Source organism: Rhinatrema bivittatum, chromosome 5 (genome assembly GCF_901001135.1).
Source record: "Rhinatrema bivittatum chromosome 5, aRhiBiv1.1, whole genome shotgun sequence".
NCBI classification, from domain to species: Eukaryota; Metazoa; Chordata; class Amphibia; order Gymnophiona; family Rhinatrematidae; genus Rhinatrema; species Rhinatrema bivittatum.
The window spans coordinates 28,081,773-28,101,710 of NC_042619.1; the positions used below are offsets into that span (position 1 = coordinate 28,081,773).

General features: G+C 42.0%; 1 long non-coding RNA gene across 1 annotated transcript; it reads left to right on the forward strand.

The window, feature by feature from the left end:
* Positions 1 to 12,387: 12,387 nt before the first annotated feature.
* LOC115091488 lies at positions 12,388 to 14,219 on the forward strand. The gene is made up of 2 exons (XR_003856725.1): positions 12,388 to 12,743; positions 13,900 to 14,219. It is a non-coding gene; the product is annotated as an uncharacterized LOC115091488 (long non-coding RNA).
* The last annotated feature ends 5,719 nt before the right edge of the window (positions 14,220 to 19,938 follow it).

The following is a 19,938-nucleotide window of genomic DNA, read 5'->3' on the forward strand; positions in this document are numbered from 1 at the left end:
GACCGCTTGCAATGGTGCACGCAGTCCTAGCCAAAAAATTATTAACTTTTGCAACATGTAGAAGCCTTTGTTTCAAGTGATCGGTCTAACGAGGAATTTAAATGGCTTCCCAAGGACAAATGCCCTGCACATGTTGGGAAAGGATGGTTTCCCCACACACAGTGTGTGTTGATTAGGGAGTTGTTGACAGATAACCGAGTTGGAATCGGTCAGAGTTCTTTGACAAATACAGATACTTAATACTAGAAGGCACCACAAAGGCAGAGTTCCTATCTTCATATCATCCTCTGACCAAGCAGCAGGAGAGTTCACTTACTACTACTACTACTACTGCTGCTGCTGCTGCTGCTTACCATTTCCATAGCACTACCAGGTGTACTCAGCACTGTACTGACACACAGAGGATACAGTCCCTGCTCCATGGAGCTTTCTATCTATCTATTTATTTATTTAATAACTTTTCTATACCGACATTCGTGGGTACATCATATCGATTTACATGGAACTGAGGGAAATACAGCGAAACGGTGGGGGGGGGGGGGGTAGCAACAACAGAAGGGGGATAAACAAGGTAAAGGGCATAGAGTGCAATTAGTGCAACGCATGCAATTAGCATTTACAATAAATTATATATACAACAAGAAAATTAATATATATATAGTTGATATATATATATATATAGTTGATACATACACAAAACATATTTATTTAATAAATTTATATCCCATGCCATCAAAATATCTGGACAGCTAACAATAACATACGCAAATGTAAAATAACATAAACAAATAAACTACACATAAAAACTAATTTTCTGGCACCAGCCCAAAGGCCCTACCTTAAAATAGACCACTGGACAGCTCAAAGAACCCAGCCCCCAACTGCACTCAACATCTGAGGCTGCACTCAAGAGAGCCCAGTTTCCAACTGCACTCAGCACTTAAGGCTCAACTCATATCACTGAAGGCTTTCCAGTAACGTGTTCCAGAGGGTTGGACCAGCCATGCAGAGTCACCGTTCTCACGACTCATCCAATCTAATCTATTTAAAGGATGGAACATCCAATGAATTCCGATTAGTGGACCTCAAAGGGCCTACTGGTTGACATATTTTTAAGACAGTATTAAAACATCTGGGAGCGAGTTCCTGCAATGCTTTAAAAACTAACATTAAAAATGTAAACTTTACTTTCCAAGCCACTGATAACCAATGTAACTTGTGCAAAACTGGGGTAATGTGATCCTGGGCATGAACCCCTGAGACCACCTGCACCGCAGCATTCTGCACTAATTAGAGAGTTCTCGGTGTGGGTTGTGGCAGACCAGCATAGAACGAATTGCAGTAATCAAGTTGTTAGTAATCACTTAACTATCGCAGTAAAACATATTAAAGTGAGACAGCCAAGATCTGGAAAAGTCAAGCCTTTTGGTTTTAAAGTGTTCGGAAAGTGGTGGGTTTTTAGACGGGACCTGAAATTGACCAGAGAAGGAGCAAGATGCACCAGCTCAGGAAGGCGTACCATGCCACAAGACAGAAAGTATGGAGTTTAAAATTAGCAATGGAGAAAAGGGTAGAGGTCTGCCTGCCTAACAAAGGTCATGAGGAAGGGCATAAGGGGAGATAAAAGAGGAGAAGAGGAGTGGGGTAGGGTGGCAGAATGAATGCACTTAAAGGTGAGAAGAAATGACAAGGCCCATATTCAACTGCTGAGTGGCTTGGCTAGTTAGTCAGATAAACTTATACGGATAACTTAGCCCATATATTTAGCGGCGCAGCCAGCAAACCTAAAGTTAGGAGGTTAACTTTATCTGCTAACTTTAGGACAGCCCTATGGGCCAACCACACTTAGCCAAATAACTTTTTTGGCTAACGAATTATCCAGTTAAGTCGAATCTTCCCTGGAATGCCCTCACCCCACCCACTATATAGCTGACTAACTATTCAGCCGGATAATTAGTTATCCAGCTGAATGGTGGTCATTCAGCATTGCTTGATATTCAGCCGCCATCCTTATCCGGCTAAGTAGCACTGAATATTGCCCTGAACATGTTTTAGCAATTTAGTTTCATTTCATTTGTTGGTTAGAACATAAGATAAGCTATACTGGATCAGACCAAGGGTCCATCAATCCCAGTATCCTGTTTCCAACAGTGGCCAATCCAAGTCACAAGTACCTGGCAAGACCCCAAATATTAAATAAATCTCAAGCCACTATTGCTTATTAGTTAATAGCAGTTTATGGATTTTTCCTCTAGGAACTTATCCAAACTTTTTTAAACCCAGTTACACTAACTGCCCTAACCACATCCTCTGGCAATGAATTCCAGAGCTTAACTATGCACTGAGTGAAAAAGAATTTTCTTCAATTTGTTTTAAATAAGCTACTTGCTAACTTCATGGAGTGCCCCCTAGAGATGTGCATTCGTTTTTCACGAATCAGACTAATTCGTCATGATTCGAGGGCACCAAAAAAAGAACAGAATTTTTCCAAAATTTCAGAAAAATTCGTAGTTCGTGTTAGTGCGTGCTACAGGTGTCCCGGCGGCAGTGTGCCTGTATTTAAATAAGGGGCGGGGAATGTCAGTTCAGCAGACGGGGGACAAAGTTGTGGAGATCCCGGTTACTGTAAAGAGCCCGCTTCAGGGCCTATTTAAGAAGTTTGTATGGATAACCCTGTAATTGGAAGCGTGCTAACATAGAGCAAGCTTGAATCAAAAAGTCAGCCCGTGAAGAACAAAGTCTCCTGAGATTAAAAAAACTGCCCTACCAATATATTCTCTCAGAGGATCTTGGGATGATGACTGGTAAAGTGAAGTAATCTATTTTGATCAGTTGGTTTTCGAAACAAAGAAGTGGAGAAGACCCCAGAATGTAAGGTAATAGAAATGTCTAAGAAAGGAATAGTAGAAGGATGTATCTGCGCTTGAAAATGAAGGTTAGGGTCACGAGAATTCAATAGATTTATTTATTTATTTATTATTTATTTTTAGTTTTTATATACCGATGTTCCTGTATAATATACATATCACACCGGTTTAGATCTAAGAACATATAGAATTGGACGTCTGTGCCGGACCACATCATGAAAACATCATCAATATATCGCAGGCATGTGACAATAAAACCAGAAAAAGAAAGAAGAAAAAGTCTTTCAAAATGGGCCACGTAAAGGCATGCAATATCTGGGGCCATTGTGGCACCCATGGCTGTCCCTTTAATCTGTGGTAAAAAGAACCACAAAAACAAAAAAGTTATTTCTGAGGGCTATATCAGTGAGGGCAACCATGAAATCAGTAGGTATTCAGCATGGGGCGTCTTGTTGTTCCAGTGTAGACCAGACAGTTTCAATAGCTTCCTCCTGCAGAATGCTGGAGCACAGAGAGTCAATGTCTAGGGTGACTAAAAAACATGGTGAATCTGGCATAGCAAGTTCTTGAAGCAGACTGATGAGATGGCTAGAGTCTTGAATGAATGAAGGAATCAACGAGACAAATGGAGTGAAAAATCTGTCTACGAAAATAGAGAGAGGTTCTAAAAGAGAACCAATCCCGAAGACAATAGGATGACCAAGAGAGTGAGTTAAAGACTTGTTAATTTTTGGGAGGATGCAGAATACTGGCATAACAGGGTATTTCTCCACCAAGAAATCTGTTTTGTGTGGTGTCAGGAAGTGTGAGGCAAGACCCTTATCAACCAATTGAGTGATCTGTAAAGATAAACCTGAAGTAGGATCAGAAGCAAGAGGTTTGTAGAAATGAAGGTCTAAGAGCTGACGTTAAACCTCCCTAATATAATCCTCATGGTTCATAATGACCATTCCTCCTCCTTTATTGGCTGGCTTAATGATAATCGAGGGGTCAGACGCCAGGGCCTGTGTCACCAAACGCTCTGAGCAGGAAAGATTCTGAAAAACAGTGGTAGAATCGGAGTTAATCGATGAAAGATGGTATAGAACCAGTCATTCAAAGGTTTTAATTAGTGGGTCAGGAGGGCCGGGAGGCATCCATTGTGATTTCCTACGAATAATCGAGGGATCGGGAGTAGAGAAATGGGAAGCAAAAAACAGCTTAATATCTAGTAACCAAAAGAATTTCTGAAGAGACACACGCATCAAGACAGGATTGTAATGACAAGTAGGCTCAAATGAGAGGACCTGGTGAAGAACCTAGGACTCTGAAGATGATAATGGTCGTGTTGATAAATTAAAGACCGGGACATCATCCAGTGTGACAGATGAGGTCATTGCTAGAGGTCTGGTATGGACGATTGCTTTGATCGTGTGATCTGATGTGTGCAGGGTGGACGTATCCTTTAGAATAATCAACCTTGTCCCTGATAAACTTCTTGTATTTATTGGCCTTCAAATCTGAAACTTTTCAAGGTACTTCTGAAAGTTCGCAAGCTGTTCAAAGAACAAATCTGCTGAAAGTTGGAGTTCCAATTCATCTAACTGGGCATTGACTTTATCCTGATGAACGAGTGCAGCTCGTTTAGAATCTGGTTCCACCTCTTCCCAAACTCTGGATCTTTTGCATGAAGGCACGGTTCCTTCCAGATGCAGAGGCCACCAGGGATGTGTCTAACTTGGCAGTATTCTACCAGCATGGCGGAATGTAATTCAGCCCGGGTGGCATGCTTCTGAGTGAGGATGATCTCAGACCAAGAGGAGGAGGTGGGAGCAGATGTTGTTTCAGAGAAAAGCGGAGCATTCAAAAGCAATGCGTTGAAGTCTTGTTCTGAATAACTAAAGGTGTCTGAGGCAGGAACAGCCATAAACTCCACAGGGTACAGCAACAGCCAATAGGAAGTGGAGATGATGAGCTGAATTCCCTAGTGGTGAATAACCATATATGGATGAGTTATAGTGCTAGAGAGCTCTCGGATCCTTGTAATGAATTAATCAAGAAAACTGGAGCCTTGGATCAAGCGTTTTCACCTTTTATTCATAGATGCTTAAACAGAGATCTCTGTCCCCCAACACGGACTGTGTTTTGCCACATGGGCTGCATCAGGAGGGACAGATGCCTGGAAAAACTGTCAGCAAAACAACAAATATAAAACAGAAATGTAAAACCAATGATCCACAATACATCACAAAAGAGAACACAAATGACACCAACCAGCAGGTACTGCTTACTTGTGCAAAGAATAATGTACAAAAAGCATAATATACAAAAAGCATCTATGAATAAAAGGTGAAAATACTCGATCCAAAGCTCAGTTTTTTTCGATTAGTTCATTTCAAGGATCCAAGAACTCTCTAGCGCTATACTTCCTCCATATATGGTTATTAATCACTAGCGTATACCACGCATCATCTCCACTTCCTATTGGATGAGTAAAACTAACCCATTTGAAGACACTACCACTAAGCTCGCCACCTTCGTAATGCATCAGATGCTCCTTGGTGAAGGGCACATCATGTTTCCACCATATCAAACATCCATAACCAATAACTAGGGATGTGCGGGGAAAAAAGAATGCGTTTTGTTTTTGCAGGGTCACCCCTAATATGGAACTCGCTTTGATAGCTGTACAAGAGGTTCTGGGTGGAGGAGAACCCCTTGTGTCCATGCTAACCATGTCTGAAAAATATTTTATAGATTTATTGTTGTAGTACTGCTATGAAACCACTGGATGGCATTTTATATTAGTGAGCATGGGCTTTTATTGTGACGCTATGTATATTCCTTTACAGGTTTGGAGTTTTTCCGACTGAGTGACCAAGGTGTAGCAGGGGGAACATTTGGTGGGCTTTGGCCCTTTGGTTCCAGCCTTATCAGAGAAGGACGGGAAATAGGGACCTCCAGTAAATGACCAGCTGGAGTAGCCAGCCCGAGGGGAATGTCCCACGTATGAGTGGGATCCTCGAGAGAAGAAGGCTGTGGCATGGCTTTCTTCCTCCTTTTGATGAACTACCCAGAAGGTGAAAAGTGGAAGAGAAACTGGGCCAGGAGTTCAGTAGTTGGGGTGACTCCCAGAAGGAGAGTGCCTCAGAGTACCCCTTGCAGTGCAGTGGTCCAGAGAACCTGCACTGGGAGGAAGATGGTGTGGGAAGCGTAAGAGAGGTTGAAGACCACAGTAACTCACGTAAACCGGGAATTGCATTTGGTCCCTATTGGTTGTGAATTTTGACATGGGTATGCTAGGTTCTTATGCTAGGTTCCTACGGCCTATGACATGGGTATGCCAGGTTCTTATGGCTTGGATTGGCCACTGTTGGAAACAGGATGCTGGGCTTGATGGACCCTTGATCTGACCCAGTATGGCATGTTCTTATGTTCTTAAGGGAGAACCCCCCTATCCTTAAATAGGGTTGGGAATGTGATATAGCAGACCGTCCATTTAGGTTGGTCTTTGGAAAAGTAGTTATTTGAGAAAAGAAATGGACATGGAGAAATGTAATTATTATGTTTGAAAAAGTCATTTCTGTTATATGTAGTTCTGACTGTGGAAGTCCACAAGTCTGAGTTTATTCAGTTATTGACTGACAGGCCGATGTAGTATTGGCGTACGTTAAATGGTGCTCATGGTTGAGCGCCCGCTCTCTTCACACGCGTTGATCCACATCTCCTGGGAATCCGATTTAATATTTAAAGTGGCTGCCACAGTAAAAAGGAGGCACTAGGGAAAATTTTGTGTCCCTAGTGCCTCCACGGCATCGAGCACCCAGGAGAGGTGGCTGTCAGTGGGTTAGGAAAACAGACGCTCAATTTTACGAGCGTCTGTTTTCTTAACCTGTGCACAGTCACGGGTTAGGAACAGTGGCATAGCCAGAACTGATTCTTTGGGTGGGCACAAGGTTAACATGGGCGGCCTGTAGGCATACAGGTCTGAGACCTACTAGTTGTATACTTATTGATAAATAATGGCATATACTGCACCCTACAATGGCTTTCTAAGTAGTTTGCAACAGCCATTATGCATCATGCGTGAAACTTTAAAACATTTTACCTCAATTATTTCAAGCACTTACCAGCATTAAAATTTGTTATTAATCTGTATTAATTTATTTTATATTTATTGCAGTTTATAAATGCACAAGTGTATCATGTAAAAAGCAAAGAAAACAAATAAACAGATCCAATCAATCATAATAAAACAAAATTCAATGTATTCTTTCATGAATCCTCTTTGCAGAAAGCCAGAAATCATTATAACTACAATAAAATAGCATCAATCATCAGAACAGGTGCAGAGCAGAGCTAGGACAATTCACATTACAACCAACATGTGAAAAAAAATATTCAAATTCTAGTGTCACCTCAGCAAAAAATATCCCTCCACTGCTAAACATTTTGTGAAGTAACACAAACTCCTGCAAAGAAAGAGACATCTAGAAACTTGCCATACCATACAATCACAGCACTGACTCTCAGAACTCAAATAACAGTAATGTTATGAAAAAGCAGCAATGCAAATACTACATCAGTCCATAAGAACATAAGAAATTGCCATGCTGGGTCAGACCAAGGGTCCATCAAGCCCAGCATCCTGTTTCCAACAGAGGCCAAACCAGGCCACAAGAACCTGGCAATTACCCAAACACTAAGAAGATCCCATGCCACTGATGCAATTAATAGAAGTGGCTATTCCCTAAGTAAATTTGATTAATAGCCGTTAATGGACTTCTCCTCCAAGAACTTATCCAAACCTTTTTTGAACCCAGCTACACTAACTGCACTAACCACATCCTCTGGCAACAAATTCCAGAGCTTTATTGTGCGTTGAGTGAAAACGAATTTTCTCCAATTAGTCTTAAATGTGCTACTTGCTAACTTCATGGAATGCCCCCTAGTCCTTCTATTATTCGAAAGTGTAAATAACTGAGTCACATCTACTCGTTCAAGACCTCTCATGATCTTAAAGACCTCTATCATATCCCCCCTCAGCCGTCTCTTCTCCAAGCTGAACAGCCCTAACCTCTTCAGCCTTTCCTCATAGGGGAGCTGTTCCATCCCCTTTATCATTTTGGTTGCCCTTCTCCGTATCTTCTCCATCGCAACTATATCTTTTTTGAGATGCGGCAACCAGAATTGTACACAATATTCAAGGTGCGGTCTCACCATGGAGCGATATACAGGCATTATGACATTTTCCGTTTTATTAACCATTCCCTTCCTAATAATTCCTAACATTCTGTTTGCTTTTTTGACTGCTGCAGCACACTGAGCTGACGATTTTAAAGTATTATCCATTATGATGCCTAGATCTTTTTCCTGGGTGGTAGCTCCTAATATGGAACCTAACATCCTGGAACTACAGCAAGGGTTATTTTTCCCTATATGCAACACCTTGCACTTGTCCACATTAAATTTCATCTGCCATTTGGATGCCCAATCTTCCAGTCTTGCAAGGTCCTCCTGTAATGTATCACAGTCCGCTTGTGATTTAACTACTCTGAATAATTTTGTATCATCCGCAAATTTAATAACCTCGCTCGTCGTATTACTTTCCAAATCATTTATATATATATTGAAAAGCAGCGGTCCAAGTACAGATCCCTGAGGCACTCCACTGTTTACCCTTTTCCACTGAGAAAATTGACCATTTAATCCTACTCTGTTTCCTGTCTTTTAACCAGTTTGTAATCCATGAAAGGACATCACATCCTATCCCATGACTTTTTAGTTTTCTTTGAAACCTCTCATGAAGGATTTTGTCAAACGCCTTCTGAAAATCCAAATACATTACATCTATCAGTTCACCTTTATCCACATGTTTATTAATCCCTTCAAAAAAATGAAGCAGATTTGTTAGGCAAGACTTCCCTTGGGTAAATCCATGTTGACTGTGTCCCATTAAACCATGTCTTTCTATATGCTCTACAATTTTGATCTTGAGAATAGTTTAAACAATTTTTCCCGGCACTGAAGTCAGGCTCACTGGTCTATAGTTACCCGGATCGCCCCTGGAGCCTTTTTTAAATATTGGGGTTACATTGGCCACCCCCCAGTCTTCAGGTACAATTGATGATTTTAATGATAGGTTACAAATTGTAACTAATAGATCAGAAATTTCATTTTTTAGTTCCTTCAGTACCCTAGGATGCATACCATCCGTCCAGGTGATTTGTTACTATTTAGTTTGTCAATCTGGACTACTACATCTTCCAGGTTCACAATGATTTCGTTTAGTTCATCTGACTCATCACCACTGAAAACCATCTCCAGAACTGGTATCTCCCCAACATCCTCATTAGTAAACACGGAAGCAAAGAATTCATTTAGTCTTTCTGCAATGGCCTTATCTTCTCTAAGAGCCCCTTTAACCCCTCGGTCATCTAATGGTCCAACCGACTCCCTCACAGGTTTCTTGCTTTGGATATATTTTAAAAAGTTTTTATTATGAGTTTTTGCTTCTATGGCCAACTTCATTTCAAATTCTTTCTTCGCCTGTCTTATCAATGTTTTACACTTAACTTGACAATGCTTATGTTTTATCCTATTTATTTATTTATTTATTTATTTAGGCATTTTATATACCATTGTTCCAAAACAAGATCACAACAGTTTACAATATTCGCATTCATGGTCAACAATCACATACTGTATGTCAACATTCACCTTCTATTTCAACACCATAGCATATACATATTCTAGTTCATGATCATAAATGTTCTTGGATATCACTCTAGCTACTGTATTATCTAGTTAATAGTCATACATTTTCTTGGTCGACCTAACAGTAAATACAAGTAATACATCACCTACTGGAGTAACGGAACAAGCTGGATTATTACAGATAAACTACATGCTAGCAGAAACACTGCACTTCAGTCACACACACACACACACACACACACACACACACAGAGGCAAAACAGAGATCGACCCTTACCTAATAAAGAAAAAAGAGACTACAAATTAGAAAGAGAAAAATGCAGACAAAACCAAAATAGAAATCCTGAGAAACTAGAATCTGAACAATGGAATACTGAAGAAAGAGCAAATTACAAAAATATAAGAAATGCACATTCCCAAAGATGGTATATTCCAATTGCTAAAATCTCAAAACAATTTTTTTTTTTACCTTTGTTGTCTAATCTTTGTATTTTTCAAATCAGTTGGTCTCAGTCTCTTTTTTCCCACTTTTCATTTGTTGGTCATTTCCTAATTTCTTTTTAGTGTTTCTCTTCTCATTCTGTTTCTTCTCCTACTGTTTTCTTCCCTTCCTCCCTCACCCACACACACTCACACAGGCTCATGCTTTCTCTCATAGACTCCCTCAGATTCACAAGCTCTTACTCTCATATGTTCTCCCCCCCCCCCAGCTTTCACTCTCACATTCTCTCTACAACACACAAGCTCTCACTCTCTCATGCTCTACCATACACACACACACACACACAAGCTCTCACTCTCACATGTTCTACCATACAAACACATAGACAAGCTCTCACTCTACTACATACACACACACACGTACACACAAACACATACGAACTCTCTCTCACATGCTCTTCCACAACAACAAACTCTCACTCTCTCAAACTCCCCCTCCCCCCCCTCCCGCCAGCTCCCATTCTTACACAGATACACACCCAGGTTCCCATTCTTATACATACACACAGATGCACACACAGGCTCCCATTCTCACCCACAGACAGAAGCACACTGAAGTTCCCATTCTCCCTCACATACACATATGCCCAGGCTCCCATTCTAATGCACACACACCCCCAGGCTCCCATTCTCACCCCCACACACACACATTCAAACTCCCATTCTCACCTCCACACACACTGGGCCTTTTCATTAGGCACAGCCAAACTCTTACTTCTGCTGCCACAGGGATGAGATCCCACTATGGCCTTGCTGCTCCAACCCTCTCTTCACTGTCACAGGGATGGGATCCTGTGATGGAATTGCTGCTCTGCGTTCCGGCCCTCTTCCGGGTCAGAAAGCCCTGGTTGGGTGGGCCTGAGCCCAAAGTGGGTGGGCCATGGCCTATCCGTGGCTAAGCCACTGCCACAGACTTCATAAGCTGTTCAAAGTGTATACTTTATTTGCTTATGAGAGGCAATATCTCAGTGGGTGGTCTTCACGGTTCCCAGACATGGACCATGTTTCGTTAAACTGTGTCGGGAGGGACCAAATCTACAAATGAAAGATAAAAGCATAAATATGGACACAAATGTGGCACAATAGACAAAAACCTCAGCAAAAAGCATAGTATAAAGTACGTAAATGGAGGCCCTTACTTGCCATAGAAACAGCAAGCGCAGGTTTACAGCCAGCAGGGAAAAACAGAAATATACAAAGTTAGAACACACTAGCGGAAAATTTGAGAAGGGCAAGGAAGAGTAAACATTTCACCAAATACTAGAACAGATGCACAAATAAAATGTACTGGATAACATTGAAAAATCAGAAAAAAATACCTTGGTGCAATGTTGTCATAAAGGCTTGTACAAAGTCATCAATCGTTCAGGGAAAGCGAGTCTAACCAAAAACAATAATGGCTTTGAAAGGCAATAGTAACTGAAAAAGTACAGAGAAGATAGTGTAGAACGTAACTATATATATATATATATGCAGTAAATAGAGCAAGCTTCGAATATTAAAGGATTCTATAGCAGGAGAAAGAGGGAATTCTTATCGCTGTGAGCAGGAACCAAAGAAGGATATTACCGTGTGGAACAAAGAAGCAATAACTACAGAAGGGGTTAGATTATAAAAAAGATTTTTGCCGCGGACATAATAGAAAAATCCCGCGAAAGGCCAAACTAGCAGAAGAGTTCTGCTTACCTCAGAGAAGCTGAGGTAAGCAGAACTCATTAATGTAGCAGTCTACACGCTGTTTCCGGCGGTTCACTTGAAGGCTTCTCTGAGGTAAGCCCGTTTTTTTCCTGGCTGCATCTTTCTTTCATGCAGTATAACTTATCTCGGACTTACTCACTTATGCCCGTCTACTAAATATTTTTTTCCTATTATTTTCTCTTCCGATATCATCTCTTTAAAGCTTTTTACCTTTTTATATTCCTGTTTTTCCCTGCTGGCTGTAAACCTATGCTTGCTGTTTCTATGGCAAGTAAGGGGATCTAGGAGAGAAAACAAGATGGCGACCTGAGAGGATGTAACCCAGTTTGCTCCCTCTTCGAGATTCCAAAATGTATTTATTTATTTATTTATTTAAAACTGTTCTATACCGACATTCATGGGAATATCACATCGGTTTACATTAAACGAGGGTAACCAATAACTTTGGGAAAACAAAAAGAAGTTACAATTAACATAAGGAAGCTAAACTGGGGAGAAAGGGCTAACATAGCAGAGTCATGTAACCGGAGAGGAATGGTTACAGCAAAGAGGCTTTTAGCGTTTCTCTTTTCTAGAATAATGCCACACAAAAGAAAGGGTAAAATCCGAGTCTACCCACTCAAATCGGAGATTATCTCGGGGCAACGTCTAATATCCGAGTTTGCCTCTTTACCACCCAAATTGAGGGTTTCAACGCCCACTAGAGAGGCGGGGAGAGGAGACCCGTACTCTCCTGGGGAACTTTTGCTGAGCCCTCCGGATCCCAGAACGCCGCCGAGAGCTCTGCAGCTAACCAGCGACGAAGGAGCTGAGTCGCAGCTTGATGACCTCACAGAGCATGCTCAGTCAGGGTGGCTCAGACTCCGCTGGAGCAGTTGGGGGAGCGCCACTAGCCCAAGCTGTTGCTTCGGAGGGGATGGTAGGAGGAGAAGCCAGCACCTCAAGACCAGCGGAGGTTGGTAGCATATCTACCGGATTGGGGTAAGTCGCTCGTGCCCACAGAAGTTTGTTAAACTGGCGGTTGTTACCCTAGATGCGATCTGGGACCTTATAGCTGGTATGGCGTCCATCTTAAACGATCAGGCCAAATGACTCGATGATGTTACAAAAAAAAGTGGAGGTACTTGAACTAGACCACCGACAGAAATTTAATGAACGAGTTAATACCTTACAAAAAACCACTGAGGAAATAAAGGGTGAAAGGGTCTCCTCATTGAGAAGGCTCGAATCGATTGAAAATTATTTGAGACATCTAAATTTAAGATTCCTCAGTTTTCCTATAATAATGGGTGAATTGCCACTTTTGACTTTTAAAAAATATGCTAAAGAGATTCTTAAAATCTCATTGGATGAGATACCACCGGTAAAGAAATGATTTTTTCTACCAAAGAAGAGCAGTGCTGTCTCAGTAATACCGAACAGGGAAGGGACGGATTTTCAAAATCTAACCGAGTACCTGGAAAACTCTGATATAGAGATTATGGACAGAGCCCTTCTTTTGGTTTCCTTTTGTAATGAATCTGGCGTTAGTAAAATTATGAAGAATTATTTTAGCAATCTAGATACGCAATATCATGGAGGTTTAGTACCAGTATACCCTGATATTTCAAAAAGTACTCAACAATGTAGCAAGAGTTTCCTACAGATGCATTCCGAAATCATAACACTAAGGGGTAGCTTTATTTTGCGCTACCCATGCAAGTGCATCATCAAACTTTCCAGGAACACATATATTTTCTTTGTGCCAGATCAAGTGAGGGCCTTTTTGGATGGGAGGGGGCAACTTACCGAGGTTATAAGGGAGGATAGGGGTGTGAATGTGGAAGCCTGTAATGAATGCACGCTTCTGAAAAGTGGTTTCTTTTCTCTCCAAGTTTCCTATGTATCAAGAGAAAAAAAATATCTTTGTTTAAATGTTTAAATTGCAATTGTAAAAGGACTTTGTAGTTCATATTGCCTATTGTTTATCTTGTATTTCAAATGCAAAAATTTATCTTGTAATTTACATTGAAAGATGATAAATAAACAACTTAAAAAAAAAAGTAAGGGGCTCCATCTTTGTACTTTATATTATGCTTTTTTTGCTGAGGTTTTTGTCTATTGTGCCCATATTTATGCTTTTATCTTTAATTTGTAGGGTTGGTCCCTCCCGACGCAGTTTAACGAAACACGGTCCGTGTCGGGGGGGGAGGGGGGACGGACGACCGTGAAGACCCCCCCCCACTGAGCTGTTGCCTCTCTCAAGCAAATAAAGTGCGCCCTTTGAACAGCTTGCGAAGCTTGTGGACATGAACTTTTCTCCCAATCACTACTATTGGTATTCGCTTTTAAACAAAGCAAAATGCAAGCGTTTCACTGGATTTTTTTTCATTTTGTTTACAAACAAATCTACACCCCCCTGCCAATAACGACCTTTTCTGGGAGGGGAGAAAAATAAACAGGAAGGTCTGAATGTCACTTTTTATGATGTCTTTATTTTGTTGCAGTTTCAACCATACAGGCCGGGTTATTGAAATCATCTCAGCCCTGAAAAAAACCCAAAACAACCAACCCCATGTCAGGGGTCTGTTAATAATTCTCACATTCATGGAATTCACTGTTATTTGTGCCTCATTAAACACTTGACTCATTTAGGCAGAGGATGCTTTTCAGTCCAAGGTTACCTGAAAAACTTCAATAGCTACATAGTCACTGAAAAGATTGCAGAAGAAGAACCGATGGTTCATTCAGTCTGCCCAGCAAGTTTGTTTGTTATTTTTAAATAGTAGCAACTGCTCCACAGAGGTTCCACTTCCCCCACCCACCCTGTCTTCTGTTAAGGGCGGTATCTGCCGCTCCGTGCAGGTTACCCCCATGCATTCTGTTAAGGGTAGTAACTGCCGCTCCGTGCAGGTTACACCCATGCCTTCTGTTAAGGGCAGTATCTGCCACTCTGTGCAGGTTACCCCCATGCATTCTGTTAAGGGTAGTAACTGCCGCTCCGTGCAGGTTACCCCCATGCCTTCTGTTAAGGGTAGTAACTGCCACTCCGTGCAGGTTACCCCCATACCTTCTGTTAAGGAAAGTAACTGCCACTCCGTGCAGGTTACCCCCATACCTTCTGTTAAGGGCAGTAACTGCCACTCCGTGCAGGTTACCCCCATGCTTTCTGTTAAGGGCAGTAACTGCCACTCCGTGCAGGTTACCCCCATGCTTTCTGTTAAGGGCAGTAACTGCCACTCCGTGCAGGTTACCCCCATACCTTCTGTTAAGGATAGTAACGGCCACTCCGTGCAGGTTACCCCCATGCCTTCTGTTAAGGGCAGTAACTGCCACTCCGTGCAGGTTACCCCCATGCCTTCTGTTAAGGGCGGTAACTGCCACTCCGTGCAGGTTACCCCCATACCTTCTGTTAAGGGTGGTAACTGCCACTCCGTGCAGGTTACCCCCATGCCTTCTGTTAAGGGCGGTAACTGCCACTCCGTGCAGGTTACCCCCATGCTTTCTGTTAAGGGCAGTATCTGCCGCTCCGTGCAGGTTACCCCCATGCTTTCTGTTAAGGACAGTATCTGCCGCTCCGTGCAGGTTACCCCCATGCATTCTGTTAAGGGTAGTAACTGCTGCTCCGTGCAGGTTACCCTCATGCCTTCTGTTAAGGGCAGTATCTGCCACTCCGTGCAGGTTACCCCCATGCATTCTGTTAAGGGTAGTAACTGCCACTCCGTGCAGGTTACCCCCATACCTTCTGTTAAGGGTGGTAACTGCCACTCCATGCAGGTTACCCCCACGCCTTCTGTTAAGGGCAGTAACTGCCACTCCGTGCAGGTTACCCCCACGCCTTCTGTTAAGGGTAGTAACTGCCACTCCATGCAGGTTACCCCCATGCCTTCTGTTAAGGAAAGTAACTGCCACTCCGTGCAGGTTACCCCCCACCCCATGCATTCTGTTAAGGTAGTAACTGCCACTCCAAGCAGGTTACCCCCATGCATTCTGTTAAGGGTAGTAACTGCCGCTCCGAGCAGGTTACCCCCATGCTTTCTGTTAAGGGCAGTAACTGCCGCTCCGTGCAGGTTCCCCCCATGCATTCTGTTAAGGAAAGTAAATGCCACTCCATGCAGGTTTCCCCCATGCATTCTGTTAAGGGTAGTAACTGCCGCTCCGAGCAGGTTACCCCCATGCTTTCTGTTAAGGGCAGTAACTGCCGCTCCGTGCAGGTTCCCCCCATGCATTCTGTTAAGGATAGTAACTGCCACTCCATGCAGGTTACCCCCATGCCTTCTGTTAAGGATAGTAACTGCCGCTCCGTACAGGTTACCCCCATGCCTTCTGTTAAGGATAGTGCTACCCTTGGAGCTTCATATTATGCCCCCTAGTTCTGCAGCTTTCTTTCTACAAGAAAATACTTAATTCCCACACATCATTAATTCCCTTCAGGTTTTTAAGAGTCTGTATCACATCTCCCCTGTCCCTCCTCTCCTCCATTTTGGTCGTCTTTCTCTGGACCGCTTCCATCCTATCCTTATCCTTTTTGAGATAAGGTCTCCAGGGGCCTGTGCAGGGGCATTATCACCTTCTTTTCCTGCTGGTCATGTCAACTCTCTACTGAGTCCAGCATCCCTCTGGTCTTAGCCACCACGTTGTCACATTGCTTCACCACCTTCAAATCATCAGACACCAACACCCCGAGTTCCTGCTCCTGGTTCATGAACATCAATCTCACCCCTATCACGTAGAGTTCCTTTGGATTTATGCCCCCCAAAATGCATGATCCTGCACTTCTTGGCATTGAATCCCAGCTGTCGAACCTTTAACCACTCCTCTAACTTTCTTAGATCGCTTTTCTTTCTCTCTGTTCCTTCAGTTGTGTTCACTCTGTTGCAGATCTTAGTATCATCCGCAAAAAGACAATTTTCCTTCTAATCCTTCTGCTATGTCGCTCACATTGATATTAAACAGAATGGGCTCCAGAATAAATCCTTGAGGCACTCCACTTATCACTCTTTTCTCTTCAGAGTAGGTTCCATTTACCCTCACTCATTGTCGTCTATAAGTCAACCAATTTGTAACCCATTCTACTCCCATGCTTCTCATTTGGTTCATGAGCCTCCTATGTGGAACATTGTTCAAAGCTTTGCTGAAATCCAGATGAATCACATCACATGCTTGTCCGTGATCTAATTCTCTAGTTGCCAAATGATAAAGATTAGATTTATTTGATACAATCTTCCTCTAGTAAAACCATGCTACCTCGGATCCTGCAACTTGACTACATTTTCCTTCAGCAGCACTTCCAATAATTTATCCATCACTGAGATAAGGCTAATGGCCTAGTTTCCAGCCTCTTCATGCTCCCACTTTTGTAAGGCAAGACACAAGAACATAAGAAATTGCCATGCTGGGTCAGACCAAGGGTCCATCAAGCCCAGCATCCTGTTTCCAACAGAGGCCAAACCAGGTCACAAGAACCTGGCAAATACCCAAACACCAAGAAGATCCCATGCTACTGATGCAATTAATAGCAGTGGCTATTCCCTAAGTAAACTTGATTAATAGCAGTTAATGGACTTCTCCTGCAAGAAATTATTTAAACCTTTTTTGAACCCAGCTACACTAACTTCACTAACCATGTCCTTTGGCAACAAATTCCAGAGCTTAATTGTGCGTTGAGTGAAAAAGAGTTTTCTCCGATTAGTCTTAAATGTGCTACTTGCTAATTTCATGGAATGTCCCCTGGTCCTTCTATTATCTGAAAGTATAAATAACTGATTCACATCTACTCGTACAAGACCTCTCATGATCTTAAAGACCTCTATCATATTCCCCCTCAGCAGTCTCTTCTCCAAGCTGAACAGCCTCAAATTCTTCAGCCTTTCCTCATAGGGGAGCTGTTCCATTCCCTATATCATATCCCCCCTCAGCCGTCTCTTCTCCAAGCTGAGCAGCCCTAACCTCTTCAGCCTTTCCTCATAGGGGAGCTGTTCCATCCCCTTTATCATTTTGGTTGCCCTTCTCTGTACCTTCTCCATCGCAACTATATCTTTTTTGAGATGTGGTGACCAGAATTGTACACAGTATTCAAGGTGCGGTCTCACCATGGAGCGATATAGAGGCATTATTACTTTTCCATTTTATTAACCATTCCCTTCCTAATAATTCCTAACATTCTGTTTGCTTTTTTGACTGCTGAAGCACACTGAGCCGTCGGTTTTAAAGTATTATCCACTATGATGCCTAGATCTTTTTCCTGGGTGGTAGCTCCTAATATGGAACCTAACATCCTGGAACTACAGCAAGGGTTATTTTTCCCTATATGCAACACCTTGCAGTTGTCCACATTAAATTTCATCTGCCATTTGGATGCCCAATCTTCCAGTCTTGCAAGGTCCTCCTGTAATGTATCACAGTCCGCTTGTGATTTAACTACTCTGAATAATTTTGTATCATCCGCAAATTTAATAACCTCACTCGTCGTATTACTTTCCAAATCATTTATATATATATTGAAAAGCAGTGGTCCAAGTACAGATCCCTGAGGCACTCCACTGTTTACCCTTTTCCACTGAGAAAATTGACCATTTAATCCTACTCTGTTTCCTGTCTTTTAACCAGTTTGTAATCCACGAAAGGACATCACCTCCTATCCCATGACTTTTTAGTTTTCTTTGAAACCTCTCATGAAGGATTTTGTCAAACGCCTTCTGAAAATCCAAATACACTACATCTATCAGTTCACCTTTATCCACATGTTTATTAATCCCTTCAAAAAAATGAAGCAGATTTGTTAGGCAAGACTTCCCTTGGGTAAATCCATATTGACTGTGTCCCATTAAACCATGTCTTTCTATATGCTCTACAATTTTGATCTTGAGAATAGTTTCCACAATTTTTCCCGGCACTGAAGTCAGGCTCACTGGTCTATAGTTACCCAGATCGCCCCTGGAGCCTTTTTTTAAATATTGGGGTTACATTGGCCACCCCCCAGTCTTCAGGTACAATTGATGATTTTAATGAAAGGTTACAAATTGTAACTAATAGATCAGAAATTTCATTTTTTAGTTCCTTCAGTACCCTAGGATGCATACCATCTGTCCAGGTGATTTGTTACTATTTAGTTTGTCAATCTGGACTACTACATCTTCCAGGTTCACAGTGATTTCGTTTAGTTCATCTGACTCATCACCACTGAAAACCATCTCCAGAACTGGTATCTCCCCAACATCCTCATTAGTAAACACGGAAGCAAAGAATTCATTTAGTCTTTCTGCAATGGCCTTATCTTCCCTAAGAGCCCCTTTAACCCCTTGGTCATCTAATGGTCCAACCGACTCCCTCACAGGTTTCTTGTTTCGGATATATTTTAAAAAGTTTTTATTATGAGTTTTTGCCTCTATGGCCAACTTCATTTCAAATTCTCTCTTCGCCTGTCTTATCAATGTTTTACACTTAACTTGACAATGCTTATGTTTTATTCTATTTCCTTCAGATGGATCCTTCTTCCAGTTTTTGAAGTATTTTTTTTGGCTAAAATAGCCTCTTTCACCTCACCTTTTAACCATGACGATAATCGTTTTGCCTTCCTTCCCCCTTTCTTAATGCATGGAATACATATGGACTGCGCCTCTAGGATTGTATTTTAAAACAATGTCCAAGCATGTTGACCACTTTTAACCTTTGCAGCGGCACCTTCCAGTTTTTTTCTATTTTCCTCATTTTATCAAAGTTTCCCTTTTGAAAGTTTAGTGTTAGAGCTGCAGATTTACTTATTGTCCCCCTTCCAGTTATTAGTTTAAATTTGATCATGTTATGATCACTGTTGCCAAGTGGCCCCACCACCGTTACCTCTCTCTCAATAGTGGATGCCATGCAAGTATCTTTGTTCAAACAAATGGTATTGGAACCCACAAGAGAAGGAACTATTCTCGACTTAGTGCTCAATAATGGAGATATCGTCTCTGATGTCAAGGTGGGCGCCCACCTCAGCACCAGTGATCATCAAACGGTATGGTTTAATATCACTAAAAGAATATGGAAAAGAAGCACAAAGACCAGAGTTTTACAGTTCAAAAACACAGACTTTGAGGAAATGGGGAAGTACCTAGAAGAAGAACTAAATGGATGGGAAAATGAGAGAGATGTGGATCAGCAGTGGACCAATCTAAAAGGAGCAATCGCCAAGGCAACTGCTCTATATGTTAGA